General features: G+C 47.2%; 1 protein-coding gene and 1 long non-coding RNA gene across 4 annotated transcripts in view; both read left to right on the top strand.

Moving 5' to 3' along the window:
- Positions 1 to 21,892, top strand: part of EPHX2 (epoxide hydrolase 2) — a 140,519-nt gene that overhangs the window by 70,178 nt on the left and 48,449 nt on the right. The window lies entirely within an intron of this gene.
- On the top strand, positions 55 to 2,099 carry LOC122459156. Its single transcript, XR_006279655.1, has 3 exons — positions 55 to 184; positions 573 to 578; positions 2,090 to 2,099. It is a non-coding gene; the product is annotated as an uncharacterized LOC122459156 (long non-coding RNA).

Below are 21,892 nucleotides of genomic sequence, written 5' to 3'. Positions count from 1 at the left end.
TCAGTCTTCTCTTCTCCAGACTAAACAAACCCAATTTTTTTCAGTCTTCCCTCATAGGGAGGTTGTGGAAGGTCCATCACTGGAGATTTTTAAGAGCAGTTTAGAGAAACACCTGTCAGGGATGGTCTAGACAATATCTAGTCCTGCCGTGAGTCCAGGGGACTGAACTAGATGACCTCTTGAGGTCTCCTCCAGCCCTACATTTTTATGATTCTTGGAGACTAGATTCCAAAATCATTGCCACAGACACCAGTGGGGGGGAATCGGTGATCATGGAACTGGAGAGAATAGAAACCAAAGAAGTGGGCTGACAACTGGTGACCAAGAGGAGAAAGAGAACCAGGAGCTGTTCACCCTTTCAAAGTATCAGTTCTCAGATACAATGCAAGTCAGCTACTGGGGTTCCTGTTCTGATGGGATGGAATGGAAAGCTACAGTGGACCCACCTGATGAGCATCCTGGTGGTATAAAGCAAGCAGCTACCAAGAAAGATTCTTCAACCGTCCTAAGAAGCCAGTCGTCATCGGTGGAGGAGAGCAGACAGAATTCGGAGAGAGACGCAAGGACAGCAGGACTGTGTGCTGTCTCCCTGGAGAGAAGACAGGAGATTGCAAAGTCGTCTGGTGAGTCTCCAGTCATGGTGATGCAAGCTGGACGCAATGACACGGCATCATGTGGAACTATACAGATTATTGAACACTTCAAGGGTCTTGGAGGGCAGTGGAAGAAGAGTAAAATCCAAGCGATCTCTTGCTTGTGGGTCTGGAAGGATCTCTGAGAAGAGGGCAGAAAATACTGGAGATGAACTATTGCCTGCATGGCTGGTATGAAGTGAGAGGGTTGGTGGAGAGGGGCCACATTCCAGTGAAAGAAGGGGCTGTATGAATGGATGGCCTGTATCTCATGGGTGGGGGGATGCTGGAGACTAGCTGGAGCAGCCGGGAATGTATTAAACTAACAGGGAGCATGCTAAGGAGGCAAATGAGGTACACACTGAAACTCAGTGTCGAAAACGGGTTGCACCAATGTGGCAAAGGATGTGAAGAGAATGTTTGTTTGTTTTTTTCAGTTGCTTTTATACCAGTGGCAGGAGGCTGGGTAACGAGCAAGAAGAATGGAAAAGTGTCATTAAGAAGAAATTTGATATTAGCGCTGTGATGGGACAATTAACATGCCCTTTATAGTTTCTAATAATTATAGATGGTGATTTTCTAGCACAATATATTGAACCAGCATGAGGTAAACTCTGTTTTGGACCTTGTTATGATGGATACAGAATTCGTCACTGGCAAGCATGATGGGTAATTATAGGCTGGTTAGCCTGAAATCAATTCCATGACAAATAATGGAAAAAGCTGATATGGGATTCAACTGATAGAGAATTAAGGATAGGAAGAGAATTAATGCCAGTCAGTGTGGCTTTATGGAAAATGCAGCTTGTCAAACCTGATTTCATTCTTTGGTTATAAGTTTGGTTGATAAATGTAATTGCATAGATGTAATATACTTAGATTTCTGTAACATGGTTGATTTCTTACCATATGACATTCTGGGTAAAAAATTAACCCTATACAATTTCGACCATGCACACATTAAGTGGACTAAGCTCTCTAATTGATGCATCTCCAATGACACCGAGGGTGTTTCTAATGGGGTTATGCAAGGATTGGGATTTGGCCTCGCGCTGCTGAATGTTTTCATCGATGATCTGGCAGTAAATAAAAAGTCACGACTTGTAAAATTTGCAGCTGACCTGAACATTGATGAAAGGGTAAATGATCAGGGCAGGAAGTTAGCACAATCTCAATTGCATGGGAAGCTGGGCCCATTCAAGCAAAAATGTGACTTGAATTCAGCCAAATGCAATATTATACATGTAGGAGTAAAGAATGGGGGGTGGGGGGGACGGGACTGTATCCTAGAAAGAAAAGATGCTGAGGAAAATTTCGGGATCCCAGTGGGATGTGGTAGCAGAAAAGGGCTAATGCAATCCTTGGGTGTGCGAATGGGAGTGGTGAGTAGGAGCAGAGAGATGATTCTACCTCGGTCTGCTGCACCGATGAGACTGACGCTGGAATATTGCAGCTAGTTCTGTTGAGCACATTTTAAAAAGGATGTTGAAATATTGGTGATGGAGCAGAGAAGAGCTACGCAGAAACTGAATGGCTGGAGACTGTGCCTTCCCGTGAGGGGCTTAAAGAGCTGAATTTATTTAAAAAAAAAATTCAGATGTTACTTGATTACAGTGTAAAGTAAATACCAGGTACTGAGGCTCTTTAACCTAGTGGAGAAAGGCAGAGCAAGAACCAATGGCTGGAAGCTGAAACCAGACCATTTCCAATTGGAAATAAGGCAGATTTTTACCACTGCTGATTAATTATTAATTAGTGATTAATTATTGGTACAGACTACCAGGGGACATGTTGGGTTCCCCATCTCTTTAATTCTCCATATCAAAACTTGGCTGCCTTTCTGGAAGATTTGCTTTAGCCAAACACAATAATATAAAACCTAATTCTTGTACAGCGTTATTTTTATCAGCAGATCTCCAGGCGCTTTACAAAAGAGGTGTCGTTATCTGCCCGTGACAGGTTATTGGGCTCAGTACAGGGGTGACTGGCTGAAATTTAATGGCCTGTGTGACACAGCAGGACAGACTAGATGAACGCATGGTCCCTCTTGGCCATCAACTCTATGAATCTTGCGGAACTTATAGCTGGAAATGAGCTGGCTCCACCAGCTCTTTGAGCAGATTTAGATTCAAATTCTTCTTCCTGCGTCTTCTCTAGGTGAAAGTCTTAAGGTTTTGTGGGAGTTTTCAGGCAGCTTTGGTATAGTTCAAAAAGCAAAGTGCTGGGATAACAATTGTGCCGAGGGGGGTCAGAGAAGGTTTTTAAAAAATATTTTTCTTATGTTCCTTCCCGTTATCATAGTATCAAGTGCTTTACAATCTGTAATGTATTCATCCCCACAGCACCCCTGGGAGGTAGGGGAGGCGGTTATCCCGATAGCACAGGTAGGAAACTGAGCATATGTCTACACAGCAACTTGACACCCAGGGCTGGCTGGTGCCCGCTGGCTCGGGCTCACACTGCAGAGCTCTTTCACTGCTACGTAGACTTTCGGGCCTGGGCTGGAGCCTGGGCCCTAGGACCCTGCAAGGTGAGAGGGTCCCAGAGCTCGGACTCCAGCTGAAGCCCGGAAATCTACACAGCAATGAAACAGCCCCGCGAGCTCCAGCTGGCTGGCACGGGCGAGCTCCAGCTGGCTGGCACGGGCGAGCTCCAGCTGGCTGGCACGGGCGAGCTGTGGGTTTATAGTTGCTGTGTAGACGTACCTCAAGGCACAGAGAGACTTGACCAAGGTCACAAAGGAAGTATGTGGCAGAGCAAGGAATCGAACCCTGGTCCTCCTAACTCCTAGGCTAGTGTCCTAACCATTGGACTGAACTTCCCTCAGTGAATGGTTTTTCCATCTAGACTTTTTAAACTAATGTCTGAACTGCTGGGGATTTATCTAAATTACCTTGACTGTACGTATCTGTTTAATGCTGACACTTGACATTCTTGGTGTCTGATTACTTTGTTTCTTGGCAGTCTTAACTTGGAGAGTGTATTGACCCTGTATGTGTGCTTATAGGGCTGAGCTGTCATGTCTTCTGTTGGGCAAATTGATCAAAATTCCCTACACTGAACATAAGTACTGGGCTGGCCTTTGTGCCCCTCATTCCAATGGTTGGTTTGTCCTGTCACGGCGTTATAATTAATCCCCTTTGTTTTCAGTTTAAACTGATTTTTACCGAAATATGCCCAGGTTTTACGAAAAGTAGTATTCATTTTTTTTTCTGTTTTTTTCACCTTACTTTTATATCATTCAAATAGATAAAAATAACTTGCTTTTATTAGGAAAATACAATACATTGCATGAGATACGTATTTCGATAATACATGTGTATATGCCAGGGGCGGGCAAACTTTTTGGCCCGAGGGCCACATCTGAGTGGAGAAATTGCTTGCAGGGCCATGAATGTAGGGTTGGTGCAGGAGGGAGTGCGGGGTATGGGAGGGGGTGCGGTGTGCAGGAAAGGGGTCAGGGCAGGGGGTGTGGAGTGTACAAGGGGGCTCAGAGAAGGGGTTGGGGTGCAGGCGGGGGTGCACAGTGTGGGAGGGGACTCAGGGCAGTGGTGCAGGGAGGGCTGTGGAGTGCGGGACGGGGCTCAGGGCAGGGGGTTGGGGTACAGAGTGCTGCAGGGGGCTGGGTTGCAGACAGGGAGCTCAGGGCAGGGAGTTGGACTCCAGGAGGGGTGTGCTTCCGGGAGCGGCACAGGGCTCATGGGGGGTGGCAATCCCGAGGGGCTGGATCCAAAGCCCCGAGGGGCCCTAGTTTGAAGGGACTCTAGATAGGAACAGCCCTCTGCATGATGGGGCTATGCTTAATCTTCGTAAACACAGCACACCAGTGAGCCTCAACCCTCACCTGGAGGGACCGCTTCTCTGGCCAAGAGGTGAACATGCTTGCCCTGGTCTATTTAATCCCTGACCACCTCTCTGAGGCTGCCAACAAAAGGGACCAACAGCAGTGATAGTTTTTGTGATGCAGACACCTGCCTGCTTGGTGGGTCTGGGCTGAGATCTGACAAACTCGTTTCACACAAGCGTGCATTACACCATTATCCCTCTGTGCTAACAGGGCAGTGGTACCTGCAAGAGACACCTGTTTACTTAGATTGTAAAATCTTTGGGGGTAGGGGCTATCTTTCTGTTTGTACTGCACTTGGCATAGTGGGGTCCTGAACCATGCCTTGGGGCCCCTAAACAGTACTGCAGGGTACTGTATACCCAAAATATTTTACTGGGATCGGAGCTCTTCAGCATGTTCTTATATGATCTGGAAAAGGGTGAGCAATGAGGTGGCAAAGTTTGCAGATCATACATAATTACTCAAGACAATTAAGTCCAAAGCAGACTGTGACGTTTTAGAAAGGGATCTTGCAAAACTGGGTGACTGGGCAACAAAATGGTGGATGAAACTTGATGTTGATAAATGCAAAGTAATGCACATTGGAAAACATAATCTCGACTATACATACAAACTGATGGTGTCTAAATTAACTGTCGCCACTTGAGAGAGATCTTGGAGTCACTGTGGATAGTTCTCTGAAAACATTGGCTCAGTGCAGCGGCTGTCAAAAAAGCGAACAATGTTAGGAACCGTTAGGAAAGGGATAGATAATGAGACAGAAAATATCATAATGAGACTATACAAATTCATGGTACCTTGAACAGTTTTGGTTGCCCCATCTCTTGAGGGGGAAAAAAAAAGAGAAATTAGAACTGAAAAGATACAGAGAAAGGCAACAAAAATGATGAGGGGGATGGAACAGCTTCCTTATGAGGAGAGATTAAAAAGACTGGGACTTCTCAGCTTGGAAAAGAGACATCTAAGGGGGGATAGGACAGAGGTCTATAAAATCATGACTGGTGTGGAGAAAATGAATAAAGAAGTGTTTACTTCTTCAAATAACACAAGAGCCAGGGATCACCCAATGAAATTAATATGCAGTAGGTTTAAAACAAACAAAAGGAAGTATTTCTTCACACAACGCACAGTCAACCTGTGGAACTCCTTGCCAGAGGATGTTGTGAAGGCCAAATTATAACTGGGTTCAAAAAACAATTAGATAAGTTCATGAAAGATAGGTCCATCAGTTAGCCAAGATGGTCAGGGATGCAACCCCATGCTCTGAGTGTCCCTAGTCTCTGTTTGCCAGAAGCTGGGACTGGACAGCAGGGGATGGATCACTCAATAATTGCCCTCTTCTGTTCATTCCTTTTGAAGCACCTGGCACTGGCCACTGTCAGTGCATACTGGGCTAGATGGACCATTGGTCTGACCCAGTGTGGCCGTTCCTATGTTACGTTATTGATAAGACTATAAGAACAGTGTCACCATATATTGTAAACATGTCCCCCGGCTGGCAATCCCCATCCTGCAGTGCATAGGGAAATGTGACTGCAGAGCACGTTTGTGCCCTCGACAGCAAAAACTCCAAGGAAATGCCACTCTCTCCCAATAGATAAAATGTTTGCCATCCTCTGTACATTTCTGAGCAGAAGGCAGCCGTTGCCACAGATCTGAACACGGCCATGGACAATGTGAGTGGGCTTAATCCTGCCCCAAAATGTCTCTTAATTGTGTCTAATTTTGCTGGAGTAAGGCTCCCCTCTACTGAGAAAAGGTTCAGAGGAAACAAAGGATCGGGGGTAGCCATGTTAGTCTATATCCGAAAAAACAACCAGGAGCCTGGTGGCACCTTAAAGACTAACTGATTTATTTGAGCATAAAGCTTTTGTGGATTAAAAACCCCACTTCTCTCTTCAGCTGATCATCGTAATTTTCTCTTCTCCGGATTTTGGGCCTATTGTGAGCAATTGAACTCTAAGGAATGCTGCGGCTAGGGTTCTCGCTGCAGCTAGGGTTATTTGATCAGGCTACGCCCGTTTTCAAACTTCGTGTCCAGAGGCTTGCTGGCCATGTGTATATTTGAAAATGCCTTGTGCCTTTTGGGAACAAATCTGTTTTTTCATTTCAAGAAGCTGGAAGAGTCCGCTCTTCCTGTCTGTGGCGTGTTTGATCCTGTGAGGTGCTGAGCACCTGCTACTCCTGTTTGTGCTCATTGTGAGTGAGGGGTCGGCCACCTCTCAGGATTGGGTCCTTATTTATGGCCGTCATGAAACAAGGAGTCATGCGAGTTGTGGAAGGTGGGTATGTTGACCTGATCTTCCAAGTATTAGCTGACCTAAGTTTGGGTAATTCATAATCTGGGTTCAGGCCTGTGTACCTTCAGGACATCTTAAAATGTTTAAGAAATCAACAATTAAAGCTGTAATGTAAGTAAGAGTATGTAAAATGAATGTTTGTCTTAAACAGGCTGGGCCATAAGTTAGCAGTTAGCACAAGGCCTCAAGAGTTAGCATGACTAATTGACCCAAGGGTCATAAGGTTGAGCAATATAAACATATTAACCGCAATAATAGTCTGGTTTTAAGAGTTTATTTGAGGTACTTTCTGAGCATGTTTGAGACTGTATTGACATGTCAAAGCCACTGTGAAATGCATTGGCCTGGCATGGCCATATAAGCAGCTAAAATTGGTCCCCACAGAATACCAGACATGGGCAGGGGGCTGAAACTTAAGCAGATATGGTCCCAGACATGTGAAGGAAAGGGAAAGGGACAGAAAAGAGGAGTACGCCCAGCCCTTAGTTGGGGATGGTCGGACAGTGGGAACCTTAACACCAAACCCGAGGAAGAAGCGTTTCCTCTTCCATCTTCATTGTGTGTTCCCCATAAAATGCGTCAGTATATGTAACATGGGTGGTTCTGTTATACTTTTCATGCGTTAGTATTGTGATTATACTTATTCTGATCTGGGCTTTAATACAAATCTTGATCTCTCTGCATATGCCTCACCAATCTCAAATCTCTGAGGCTATTCTTTAAATCCATATCAGCTATATTTTACTTTCCCTGCATTCAAAGATCTGCCAGTTTTTGTTCATGTTCAAGTTGCTGCTTGTTTCTCACTGCTTCTGCTTCCTGATCACTGACCATTAACAGATTTTTCAGTTCTTCCTCTGGGGCCTTTTTCTTAAACAACCTCCTCTGTGAGCACAATTCTTCAATTTCTGTTAATTTCTGCAAGATCTTCATGTGATCTGTAGCTGATTTTTAACCTTAAAAATTAATTTTGATACTGGAGAGCTTTTAGACACAAGTGTGGTTCTGATCCAAAAAACCCAATTAACCTGTGGTAATTTGTATCCCAGTCAGACTACGCCACTGTGACTGGAGTCCTGGGGGAGGAGGGGGGCACACTGAGGTTGCTCGATTAGGGCAAACTGCAAAGAATGGGACAGATAATCGCCAAAGCTGGTGGTTATTCCAATACTTAGATTCACCCAGCTAGCAAACAAACAGCTTCTACAATACCATACTGAAAGAAAAGGAGTACTTGTGGCACCTTAGAGACTAACAAATTTATTAGAGCATAAGCTTTCGTGAGCTACAGCTCACTTCATCAGATGCATTTGGTGGAAAAAATACCATACTGGTTACACAGAAGCCAAAACACAGTTTCGTTAAAGCAATCCAGCCTTGGGCTTCCATCCCGACAGCCAAGTCAAATACGATGAAGATTATTGAAAATCTTGTTCATCATATAAAAAGTTCTACCAGTCCCAAAGGATCGGACACATTACTCCACAGGTCAATGAATATTTCAGATCTTTCCCAAAGATATGCTTATAGCCAATTCTTATTAACAAAACTAAAATTTATTCAAAAAGGAGAGCGTGTATTGGTTAAAAGATCATTATACATACAGATATGAATCGAGTTTGTAGGCCAGTTTCATAGTAGAGACGGTGAACTTGAGAGTTGCAAAGAGTTCTTTCAGAATTAGTCCATGGGTATAGTCCAATGTTCCATATCAGGGTGACTCAAAATGAAATTGGAGACCTCAGATTTGTGGCTCAATGCTTCCTTTGATAAAGCTTTAGCAGATTTGAGATAAAAAGGATCAGGACCCAAGAGTCCCCTTTATAGTTCTGATGCAGCATGCAGTCCTTGGTGAAGAATAGGCAATTATTTTGGCTTGGAAGTAGACTCAGTACCCAAACATACCTGGTAATTAGCTACATGGATTAACATAAGGCAGTTGCTTATCTTCGTCATTTTACAGGTGATTTACCAAAGACTTCAAAGAGAAATTAAGACTGTGATATCAGAACATTTAAATGTTAAGATCTTCTTTTGATCTCTGAATTAACAGAATACAGCCATAGACAGGAACTATTTGGTTACATTGTCAACCTCTAGCAAGATGTATGTGTAAACACAAAAAGCACAACTGTTTACTACTATGTCTCTAAAGGTTAAATCTGGATCAATTAGCCTGCAAGTTGCTTAACCCTTTTTGGCCCAGCCTCACAAGCCACCAAAGAGATCAAATCTGGTATCAATAATTTGGGCATTTTTGCATCTCAATTACAGGTAGAGTTTGGCTTGAATTGTATCCTGCCCAGTGCAAGCAGTCTGGAGAAGGCCTGGGAGGGAAGTAGCATTTTCTCATACATTGCTATACAGCCATGTTTTGAAGTATGCTACATCGTGTGGTGCTCTTCCCTACGCTCAAAAGCCCATGGGTCGTGTAGATGGACCCCTGTAGACCTGGTTGCAACAAGCCCTATCGGCTCTGCTTGGTCGAGATTCCACTCTCGTCCCCTGCCTCTCTCCATATCTGGCTGCATGTATGTACTATTCTGTATTCCACGTGTAGACAACCTGACAGATGCTCATCATTTCTAATTGCTATGGCCCTCTGTGGTCTTTACTACTGAAGGAATTATCTGTCTGGGTTTTCACAAGGGCCCAAAGGAGAGTAGCAAACAGTTGGCCAACTCTCTGCTCGCTCCTTTCTCTAATAAGAAAAGGAGTACTTGTGGCATCTTAGAGACTAACAAATTTATTAGAGCATAAGCTTTCGTGAGCTACAGCTCACTTCATTGGATGCATCCGATGAAGTGAGCTGTAGCTCACGAAAGCTTATGCTCTAATAAATTTTAGTCTCTAAGGTGCCACAAGTACTCCTTTTCTTTTTGCGAATACAGACTAACACGGCTGCTACTCTGAATCCTTTCTCTAATGTATTCCTTGTCAGTCCCATCATCCTGCTATGTAGGTTGCCAGCTTTTCCTCCGAGGACGTGTGCTGCTGAAAGAGAATCCAATGTAAAGCAACAGGGACAGGATTAAAACCTCTTTGCCATCTGCAGGCTCTTCCAAGGAACGTGATGACTTTTTCGCTTTGCTGCTTGAAGGGGAAGTTTAATTGCATCTTAAATACCTGCTGGCTAATTGGGAACCTTCTGCTACATAATTTTTAAACAATGCCTGAATCTCTTGATAAAGTATCAACCCCGCTACAGCTTCCTCCTCCTCTTAGTGTGTACTGGACTCTTCTGAGTAAGCAGACTTCCCAGTTCAGAAAGGTTACGTCATTAACTCTTTACCTACCAAGAACTCTAGCTAGGCTGGGTCAGTGTGTGGATGGGCAGTTTTTAAGAAACCCCCATATGTGGCAGGAGGTGTTGTTCATATTGAGCACTTTCCTTTAATTGGTAGGGAAGCAGTGCCCCGGCTAGGTGCTAGGGGGCACTGTTGTTGGAGGTGCTATCCGTTGTGTGTGTTGTCCTGGCTACTGATGGTTATTCAGGGTCCCAGGGCAGCCTATCTAAGAGCTGGGCTTTGGCTAAAAAGCCAGTGTTTTGGGCATACAACTGCATTCTGCCAACCCTAAAACGTCCCCCTTGTAGAGTGAACAAGGCTGTTTATTGCTTTGTCCTATAATTGGGTAGCATTGATGTGTGGTGTTAAGTGGCTGTTGTGTTTTACCCCATATGTTGCTGCATTTAGGTGAAGGGCTAAGTGGTTCCTTTTGTGGCTTATAATGTTCCTTGGGGTCCTTTTGGATGAATATTCCCAGCTGCTACGGCTGTCCCCAGGCCATGAGACAATCTCTTCCCAGCCTCACTCCATTCAGTTTACAGATGCTGAGAGCCAGAGGTACTTTCATCTCTTTGCCACTTAAATGTCAAGGGAGATCCCTTGAGTTAACTACCAACCCAGGTCAGATTTTGAAATGGCAAAGTAGAGATGAAAGGCTCCATATCTCATCTTGAACCCCTCAGGAGTCCATCCCCCTGCAGACATTGTATCAAATGCTCTGTAGTGTCTGGCAGCACTTGATGAACTGTTCAAAGCATCCTTTCCTTTGTCCTTACTTGAATGGTTCTTCCATTATTTTTCTCGCCCGTTCCCCACTCTAAAGGCCCTTTCTCAGCCGCCCCCTTGTCACGATCCAGATGGCAGTGGTAAGCATCTGAAATTTAATTAAACATGGACACGCTATATAAGTGCTAATTGTTAAATCTGTAAAAAGAAAAGGAGTACTTGTGGCACCTTAGAGACTAACAAATTTATTAGAGCATAAGCTTTCGTGAGCTACAGCTCACTAAATCTGTGTGGCTAATCCATTTGTGGAGGTGTGTGCTCCATGTTTCACTTCGCTTGCTGATGAAATGCTCTCTGCACCATCTGCTGCCCAGCTATAACTGTATGGGGTTGGAGTTTAAGAGCCGTGCTACTGATCCCAGGAGGTAAGTAATCTGAAAAATGTTTTGCAGGAGATCATATCAATCTACGTTTCTTGGGAGGCCCTAGGTCCCAATTGCTTTAAGTACAAAACAAACTTTGCTTGCTCGTCAGATAACGCTCGCTTTTTGAAAAATCAAGTATTTATTCACTCGCTTGTTTGATCCTTCCCGAAAAGGAAAATCTATTGTCTCCTAATGAGTCTGATTGATGGGAATGCTGTTTGTGTGCTTAGCTCCTGCGGTCGGCTGCCCAAATCCCAGAAGCCTAGCCTGGAAATTCTTTGCAACTTTAGCGGTGGCTGGAAATGTGTTTAGCAGGTTTAATTAATTGTGCATTGTGTGTCTGAGGATCTCTTCAGTGCAATGCTGGTGCTTTTATTAAACTGTTTTGAGTGACCGTGATTGCTTAGTATCGGGGGGTAGCTGTGTTAGTCTATAGCCACAAAAACAACAAGGAGTCCGGTGGCACCTTAAAGACTAACATTTATTTGGGCATAAGCTTTCGTGGGTAAAAAACCCACTTCTGGGTCTGAAGAGGTGGGGTTTTTTACCCACAAAAGCTTATGCCCAAATAAATCTGTTAGTCTTTAAGGTGCCACCGGACTCTTGTTGTTTTTGTGATTGCTTGTGAAAACACAGCTTTGAGCGTGCGTGTGTGTGTGTGTGTGTGTGTGTGTGTGAGAACGGAACAGGAACCCTATAACAACGGCATGATTCAAGAAATGGAGGAGACTGATTGTGTCCATCTCTCCCAGCCAATGCAAGATTGTTCCCTATAGTATAATTTCTAGGGTTTTTGCCCGCCTGTTATCTATATAGAGCTGTGCCACTCAAAGTGGTGGTCCGCCGATGCTGGTCTGCGAGCCGTCGGCTGCCAGTCCGCACGCACATTGGGGAAAAAAATTGCCGGTCCCCCACATCAGATAGCTTGAGAAGCACTGATACAGAGAGCACTTAGATCTCATTTGGGGCCTATTGTGTTAGGTGCTGTACATATCCATAGATAGCCCCGTCTCAAAGAGCTTACAGTCTAAGATTTGCCCAAGATTTCACAGCTGCTCAGTGACAGAGAGCCAGGAATAAAACCCAGGTCACCAGTATCCTATCCACTAGACCATGCTGCCTCTCCTTAAATGTCCTAAATGACAGAAGCCCCTGAGTTTCCTTTGAAGACTCTTCCCTGGTCCATCTTTGGACAGGGCAGGGAACTGACCTAAAAGGTCAATGGTATTCCACGAATCTGCCACGTACAATCATTTATGCCATCCTTATTGCTGGGGTCTTCTGTACAGGTGGTACAATGGAGGGGCGTGTGTCACCCACCTACTGACTATTGCTTCCTGCTCTTTCTATTTACCCCCTGAAAGTTTGAGTCGCCCTTCTGCTCCCATGAGTGCCCCCCGACCAAGTGATATCAACCTACCTACCTCTGTCTTCCTTCATAACTCAACCCCTCCGGCCTGCTGTTAGCTTCAGAGGCTCTTTGTTCAGCTCCTTTCTGGGTTCCAGCTTTCCTGGACTGAATGCAAGGTTCTAATTGCCATGGCCCCAGGATGGTTGCTCAACTTCCAGCTCAAGAGTGACTCACTCCCAGCAAGTCACTTACCCACACTGCCTCAGTTTCCCCAGACTGAGGATGCCTCCCAAGGGTGTTAGGAGGGTTAACGTTTGCTCTTGTGAGCTGCAGGTTAGCTTGCTGCAATGTACCATGCCTGGGAAGGCAAGCCCTTCAAGGAAAGCTTCCACTGGTCAAGGGTGTGGCAGCATGCCTGGTGAACAGGATGGGTCTTCGTCTCCCCTGTGCTCCAGTCATGCTGTTGGCTTTCCCCCAGGAAAGTTCAGGGTATCATGGTCTGAGCTTTACAGCTCTCTGGGTTCCATTCAGCCTCCCCAAGCGACCACCTCTCTCTATGGGTAAGAGCATAGCCGTAGCACCTTCCAGGACTGCTAGAGGGGCTCTACTGCACGTGAAATCTGGGGGCAAAGCTTGCCTGGCAGCTGGCCCACTGCTCTAAGGGACTTCTTACCTCTAAGACATCGGCGCTACCTCATTGCTTGTAGGAGAAAATTTGGGACCTAGCTAAGCCCAAAACCATGAATAATCTCTCAACTTCAAGGTAGTAGGTCAAATCTGTGACCTAAGGGTAAACTTTTTCATCTAGCCTGACCTTCAGTTCCTATAAGCCTGGAAATTCAGCTCCTGCTATTCCCTAGCTTTGTTAGGATCTGTGATGATCCATTTAATGCATTTTTCCAGGGCGGTGAATATGGACAGGGTGAAAGAAAAATAATTAGGAAGATAAGATAGAGGAATTGAGTTTGTCATATAATTGATGTGGAGACTCAACTGTGGCACAAAGGTTCCCGGACTGATAAGTCAGATCTTACATGTTAGTCCTTCTCTGACACTGCCACATTCTGCCAGAAATCCAATTAACATTTCCTTTCCTCAGAGGCTATGTAGAAAGCGTTGTGAAAGGCTTTTAAAAGTGAAATGTCACAAGGAGCGAGCCTCTCCTTCCTAGCCTTGATAAGCCCATTGTGGCAGGCCTTGCTGCTGTCATTGGGGTTGATTACGTTCTCAGCGTGGGGCGGTCTTTTCTTGGTAGGTGGGTGCCCAGGGCTGGGATAGATCAACATCATTCCATCTGATGCTTTACAAAAGGGATTGTATTAAGTATGGTATGGAGTTCGGGGACAGCTAGTTCCCCATGACAAGGTGGCTCCAGGAAGAGAGGGACAAGTCACCTAATGATGGAACACTCTCCATACTTGGAGTGGCAGATATTTCCAGCTGTTGATTGTGTGCCCATGTGCTGATGAGTGCTGCTGAGCTAGGATTGCTGAGCCATGAACCTTCACTGCGTTGCAGGTTGCATTGTCATTAGCATCTAGTTCTTCTCCTGCTTTGTCCGGGAGTGTACAAGTCTCTGCATGGAGCAGGGCCATGGAGAATCAAGCCTGTCTAGTTCAATTCAGGAACTCTTAGAAGGCTGTTCTATAGAGTGTTCCCACGAGTGCATTTCTAAATCCTACTCCAGGGGATTGCAGCGAGAGATGCCCCAGCCTCTTCCATTGGGCCCTTTTCCGTTCAAAGGCTGGGAATGGTTAGTGGGTTCTTCGGATGGCCTTTTCACACCATGGTCCATGTGTCTCCTGTTATAACTGTTCAGCTGTTAATTTCACACCCCCATCCACTGCCAAGATGATTTCAGTCCAAGACCAGTGTTCATGTCCACTTCATTATTCAAATGCTGGCGAGAATCCAAGGTTCGTTACAGACTAGAATGCTCCCTAATGCAACTCCTTTGACTTGAGAGAGGTATTGATAATTGTTAAAAGTGCATCTTACTCTACTCTTTTCTAGCCCCATAGAGATAGGGTGCTGTAACTGGGATGTTTCTCTTTGCTGTGTGTACCCAGACGGGTTATTGGGCTCACTTGCAGTTTGTGGTAGGGTTGTATGTAGCACTGGGCTGCACGTGCTGTTGGTTTGTTATGGAAGGGTTGCATCTGGGAGCTAGGTGATGCGCACTGGTGGCTTAGTATTTCAGGATTACTGTTGCAGTTCACCAGTAATCTGCAATCTCCCCAGTGCACCTGGTTACTCCTGGAAGAATTCTGTGCCAATAATTAAAAATTTTGCAAAATTCTTCATAATTTATTTGTCAAAATAACATATCATGCCAGTTTCAATTATTTTGGCAATTTATTTCAAAACACCTGTGGTCACGTATGCGTGTAACAATACAGACAACAAAAAAGATTCAGGAACAGTTTTTTGGCAAATAGATTCCTTACTAGGCAAACTAATAGAGAGCTCTGAGTAATTCATTTAAACTGCAATGCAGAAAAGTATTTCCCACACCCCTCAGCAGCAGTGCAAAGGCTTGGGGGAGTCAGGGGTAACAGAGGAGCTGAGGGAGAGGAACGTAATTGCTGGGAAGGGGGCTGGGAGTGAACCTGTGGGTGTGGGTGGGAGAAGTATGGAACCTATTTGGGGGTGGGCTTGTTAGAGTTGGGGAGCCTCTCCCATTCAGTCCCCAGCTGACCCCTAGCCTCTCCGATTCAGTCAGGCACATCTGCCCCTGTCCCCAGGTGTCCCTGCACCCCACTCAGCCACCTCTTCTCCCGTCCCTGTGTCCCTGCACCATCCTCTCCCATGCAGCCCCTGCCCCATCTGTCCCCTCACTAGCCATTCTGAAGCCCAGTCTATGTAATCCCCCAGTAGCCCCATGTGCCCTGCTCTGTCTGTCCCCCACCCCTCCCATCATATCCTGTGCATCCTCACCTGGCCCTGTGGTCAGGATGCTGTGGGGAATGCAGCCTCTCCTCCCCCGTATGGGCTGCTGGGCTGCTATGGCCAGTGAGCCGACTGCCCTTTGTTCTGGTGCCACAGCAGCCCCTGGTGGGCGAAAGGCATAACTGCAGCGCCTCTCCACCAGAATGTATTTTCTGCTGAGGGGGAAAAAAAAAAAATCTGTGGGTGAGCCGATGAATTCTGCGAGTGCCCAGTGGTGCAGAATTCCCCCAGGAATAACCTGGTGGCCAGATAGGCTGTGACTGTGTGTGGGTCTGTTCCGCGCTACTCCAGCCAAGATTCAAGCTGTGATTCTGGCAGGCTCCTCCAAGCGAGTCGCAAATGGAGCCCTTTCTCTAGCTGAGTCTTAGCCAATGTGCTAACTTGGCATCTTACAGCTCTGTGGATGCATTTTTGGCAAATGCCAGGTTTCACTTTGGGCTCCTACCTGGAACAGGGCCCCTTCAGTCCACAGATGGAATTGACTGCTCATGAAAGTGAGGGGACGAAATATGGCCCAGAGGTTAGGGTGCTGGCCTGGGACTCGGGAGGTCTCCTTACAGTTCCTTCCTTTGCCAAGAACCTTAGGCCAGTCATTTAGTCTCAGTAGAATGGGGTTAGGAGCACTTCCCTGCCTCACAGCAGTGTTGGGAGATAGTATGGGAATGGGGAGAGCTCTGGCTAGAGCCAGGAACCGACTCCACATCTCCTGAGTTCCAGTCAAGTGCCTTTGCACTTGACCATCCTCTTCTCCATTTGAGGAGAGGAAGAGAGGATGCTCTTGACCATCCTTTCTCCTCCCACCCCCATCTTCCCTCAGATCCAACCATATTTCAATCGTGAATCTGCTTTGGCAAAAACAGGCAGCGAAAGTAAGCCACAGCCTTGCTCTTAGTCATCTTCATGAAGGTGCAGCGAGAGCAGAACCAATATTTGTAAGCTTTTCAAGGTGCAGGTCCTGGCGCATCAATATCTGCTCCTGATTTTCAGGACACCCTGCGAGGAGGTGCCAGTTTATTGGGCTGTTCCTCAGTGACTGCTACCTAGACTTCAGAGCTGGCCAATCCATTTGACTGTATGGGGAATGATCAGATTGTTGTGAAGAGGTGGAATAAATCTCTCTCTAGCTCTGTGTGCATTGTAGGCTGGCTGGATTTAAGTCCGATATTGATGAGCCCAGTGTTCACACCATTGTTCACATGCAAATGTTACACGGGGCAGAGCTGTGGGAAGATTTGCCAATAAATGTGGCTGGTCCTAGGAGTGAGGCTGGTGTTGCCCTTGGGAGAAGTATTCTACCAAATTGTTTAATATCCCATTCATGAATGCAAACGCATGTGGACGGATTCTGCCGTTCTAACCCATGTTTTACACACCTGTCAGGTGTGGGGCGGGGGGGGGGCGGAGTTTGCTGAATGAATCAAGAAGGACCCTTACGTTTTAGGAAAATGTGACTCAAAAAAGATCTATTAGAATTGGAAAAGGAGCAAAGAAGGGCGACGATCAATCCTAATCTGTGCCATTTCCAGGTCCAGGCTCCCCGGCCCCAGCTCTGGTAATGTCTCCAGCCCCAGCTCTACCCTATTGTCCACATACCCCTATAGGGTCCAGTCTTGGGCCATTCCCATGGGTAGTGGGTATCACAGGCCAGGGGAAGCTGAGCCTCCCCAAACAGCTGGGCATGGCTCCACTCACACTTCACCCAGAGACTCCTCCTTTCTTCTCGCTCTTCCCCTGTGGTCTGGGCTAGGGCGGGCTGGCCTGTGGCCGGGACTCAGGGCGGCTGAGACTGGTGCCTGGCAATCTGGGGCTGGGGATGCTGGGGCCGGTTGGGTGGCCCAGGGCTGGTGGTCATGTGAGGGTTCGGGGGCTCCAGCGGGGGATGAGTGGGGAAGAAGGCCTGGGGACTGGCCTCCCGGAACAGGCAGCTGATGCGCTACCCATGGCCATCTCGTACATCGGTATCACTGACAGTGTGCTCAGCTAGGCCGTGGGGGTGGAGGTGCAGCGCATCCACAGCAGTGGCTGGCCAGCGTAATGCCTCTGTCAAGTGCCCCTTGTGGCACTGGGGCGATGTGCTGGCTAACGGGACATACTATTTCTGTGGCAGAGGTGGATCCGGTGCTGTGTCAGGAGGGGAGACGACGACAGCACTAGGCATAGTCCCTTCTATTCCAATCCTTGCTGCCCCGTGCCGTGCACGCAGGGGTTTCCCCGAGCCCCCTTCCCTTCCCTTCCCTGCCTGCCTGCCTCCAGAGTGGCCCTGCCGGCGGGGCTGTATCTCTACTGTATGTACCTAACATAGAGTGACCAGATAGCAAGTGTGAAAAATTGGGACGGGGTGGGGGGTAATAGGACCCTATATAGGAAAAAGCCCCAAATATCGTGACTGTCCCTATAAAATTGGGACATCTGGTCACCCTAACCTACAACGATGCAGCTAGCATGCCTGGGAGGGGCTAGAATCCGCAGAAGGGACTGGAAATCTGCTCCCCTTGCCCTTCCCTCTGTCTCCTGCGCTGTGAGATGGGGACTGGCCGTTAATCTGCAGTGTAACTTCTGGGTCTGAAATGGCTGCTCTGTTTAAGCACCGTTCAATCTCCCTTTTGGCGCACAGGCCGCTGCCATGAGCCAGTGGTTCCATATGGAGCAGCTCTGCTCAATAGCTCTGGGTAGCTGCTCCCCTCTGGTTAGGGACGGTTAAGGATCATTTGCCTGGAAGGCCCCGCAGTTTCCCGATTGATTGCTTTTTTTTCTTTCTGCAGCCCCAACCCGATACATTTTAATTAAACCCTCCCGGTCCGGTGACCGCTGCGGGTTGTAAAACCTTTTGATAAGCCCTTGATCTTTCTTTCTTGCTGCTGCAGTAGCTGGCATCAGAGCAGTTGCACAGCTTGGGGGAAAAGTGCTTCACAAAGGAGCCTAGTTTTAAATCAAAATCTGTTCCGTGCGCCCCTGCTGGAACGCATGGTGCCAATGAGGCTCTGGCAGTGCCCAGCCGTAGCCGGAAGGGGGCCATGCTGAAGGTCTTGAGTAGACACAGAACAGCAGCTTCCCTGTACTCCTGCGAGTGTCCCCCACTTAGAGGTCGGAGGGAAGTCTGTTCGTCGGCTATGACCCACCCAGTTTGTAACCTGTCAGCTGAGACTGCTAGCAACGTGCCACTTCTGCGGGTCATTTTTGGTGTGCCTGTTCCCCGGGGAACTAGACTGAGTCCTACCAGTTCATTTCACATCAGCCCCTGGACCCCAGCAGACATGAAGACGGATGATTAAGGCATGGACTTGAGAGATCTGGGTTCAAGTCCTGGCTCTGCATGTGACCTTGGGCAAGTCACTTTGGTGCCTAAATACCTTTGAGGATCTGGGCTCAACTCCCATTGATTTCAATAGTGAAGCACCTAAATACCACTGGGCCTTAGTCCCTCTGTGCCTCAGTTTCCCCTCTGCACTATGGGACTAATGGCTCTGCCCTGCCTCACAGGGGGTTGTGAGGATAAACGCACAGAAGATTGTGAGGCGCTCAGGTACGATGGTACGCTTTTCTTGACCTGCTGCTCACAAACCGGGTAGAATTAGTGGGGGAAGCAAAAGTGGATGGGAATCTGGGAGGCAGTGACCATGAGTTGGTTGAGTTCAGGATCCTGACGCAGGGAAGAAAGGTAAGCAGCAGGATACGGACCCTGGACTTCAGGAAAGCAGACTTTGACTCCCTCAGGGAACAGATGGCCAGGATCCCCTGGGGGACTAACATGAAAGGGAAGGGAGTCCAGGAGAGCTGGCTGTATTTCAAGGAATCCCTGTTGAGGTTACAGGGACAAACCATCCCGATGAGTCGAAAGAATAGTAAATATGGCAGGCGACCAGCTTGGCTTAATGGTGAAATCTTAGCGGATCTTAAACATAAAAAAGAAGCTTACAAGAAGTGGAAGGTTGGACATATGACCAGGGAAGAGTATAAAAATATTGCTCGGGCATGTAGGAAAGATATCAGGAGGGCCAAATCGCACCTGGAGCTGCAGCTAGCAAGAGATGTCAAGAGTAACAAGAAGGGTTTCTTCAGGTATGTTGGCAACAAGAAGAAAGCCAAGGAAAGTGTGGGCCCCTTACTGAATGAGGGAGGCAAGCTAGTGACAGAGGATGTGGAAAAAGCTAATGTACTCAATGCTTTTTTTGCCTCTGTTTTCACTAACAAGGTCAGCTCCCAGACTGCTGTGCTGGGCATCACAAAATGGGGAAGAGATGGCCAGCCCTCTGTAGAGATAGAGGTGGTTAGGGACTATTTAGAAAAGCTGGACGTGCACAAGTCCATGGGGCCGGACGAATTGCATCCGAGAGTGCTGAGGGAATTGGCGGCTGTGATTGCAGAGCCCTTGGCCATTATCTTTGAAAACTCGTGGCGAACGGGGGAAGTCCCGGATGACTGGAAAAAGGCTAATGTAGTGCCCATCTTTAAAAAAGGGAAGAAGGAGGATCCTGGGAACTACAGGCCGGTCAGCCTCACCTCAGTCCCTGGAAAAATCATGGAGCAGGTCCTCAAAGAATCAATCCTGAAGCACTTAGAGGAGAGGAAAGTGATCAGGAACAGTCAGCATGGATTCACCAAGGGAAGGTCATGCCTGACTAATCTAATCGCCTTTTATGATGAGATTACTGGTTCTGTGGATGAAGGGAAAGCAGTGGATGTATTGTTTCTTGACTTTAGCAAAGCTTTTGACACGGTCTCCCACAGCATTCTTGTCAGCAAGTTAAGGAAGTATGGGCTGGATGAATGCACTATAAGGTGGGTAGAAAGCTGGCTAGATTGTCGGGCTCAACGGGTAGTGATCAATGGCTCCATGTCTAGTTGGCAGCCGGTGTCAAGTGGAGTGCCCCAGGGGTCGGTCCTGGGGCCCGTTTTGTTCAATATCTTCATAAATGATCTGGAGGATGGTGTGGATTGCACTCTCAGCAAATTTGCGGATGATACTAAACTGGGAGGAGTGGTAGATACGCTGGAGGGGAGGGATAGGATACAGAAGGACCTAGACAAATTGGAAGATTGGGCCAAAAGAAATCTAATGAGGTTCAATAAGGATAAGTGCAGGGTCCTGCACTTAGGATGGAAGAATCCAATGCACCGCTACAGACTAGGGACCGAATGGCTCGGCAGCAGTTCTGCGGAAAAGGACCTAGGGGTGACAGTGGACGAGAAGCTGGATATGAGTCAGCAGTGTGCCCTTGTTGCCAAGAAGGCCAATGGCATTTTGGGATGTATAAGTAGGGGCATAGCGAGCAGATCGAGGGACGTGATCGTTCCCCTCTATTCGACACTGGTGAGGCCTCATCTGGAGTACTGTGTCCAGTTTTGGGCCCCACGCTACAGGAAGGATGTGGATAAATTGGAAAGAGTACAGCGAAGGGCAACAAAAATGATTAGGGGTCTAGAGCACATGACTTATGAGGAGAGGCTGAGGGAGCTGGGATTGTTTAGTCTGCAGAAGAGAAGAATGAGGGGGGATTTGATAGCTGCTTTCAACTACCTGAAAGGGGGTTTCAAAGAGGATGGCTCTAGACTGTTCTCAATGGTAGCAGATGACAGAACGAGGAGTAATGGTCTCAAGTTGCAATGGGGGAGGTTTAGATTGGATATTAGGAAAAACTTTTTCACTAAGAGGGTGGTGAAACACTGGAATGCGTTACCTAGGGAGGTGGTAGAATCTCCTTCCTTAGAGGTTTTTAAGGTCAGGCTTGACAAAGCCCTGGCTAGGATGATTTAACTGGGACTTGGTCCTGCTTTGAGCAGGGGGTTGGACTAGATGACCTTCTGGGGTCCCTTCCAACCCTGATATTCTATGATTCTATGATGGAAATAGGGGCCATGCAAGTAGCTTAGACTAGCAGAGATAAGGCAGGCAGAACAGCGGCCTGGGTTCATCTTGGTATCCAGTCCCCTTTTAAATAGGAGGCAGTGTTGTCCAATGGCTAATGCACGGGGTTCTCTTCCCACCTGTGCCACTGATGGGCTCTGTGACCTTGGGTGAGTCACTTCCACCTCTCTCTGCCTCAATTTCCCATCTGGGGATAATGGTGCCTCCATTTGTAAGTGCTGTGAGAGCTCCAGTTGAACACAAAGTAGTAGTATTTGTGAAATCCAGATGTGACACCCCATCCCCGCAAGGGGGCTCAGCTCCCAGGGGGGTTCTGTGCCATCTGAAGAAGCTTGGCTGGATGTGCAGAGGAGGAGAGAGATTCTGGCCAGGCCCAGCCTCTATCTGGACACACAAATAACATCTCTAAACAGGAAGCATCGTGGATTGAGCTGTATCTTGTTGAAACTGATGCGGCTTCAAAGCTGGCCATGGTCCTTTCAAGGTAACGCAGGGCCTGGCCAATCGAA

This window comes from Dermochelys coriacea, chromosome 3 (genome assembly GCF_009764565.3).
Source record: "Dermochelys coriacea isolate rDerCor1 chromosome 3, rDerCor1.pri.v4, whole genome shotgun sequence".
In the NCBI taxonomy this organism is placed as follows: Eukaryota; Metazoa; Chordata; order Testudines; family Dermochelyidae; genus Dermochelys; species Dermochelys coriacea.
The sequence above is the reverse complement of the archived record's forward strand: the minus strand, read 5'-3'. Positions and strand labels throughout refer to the sequence as shown.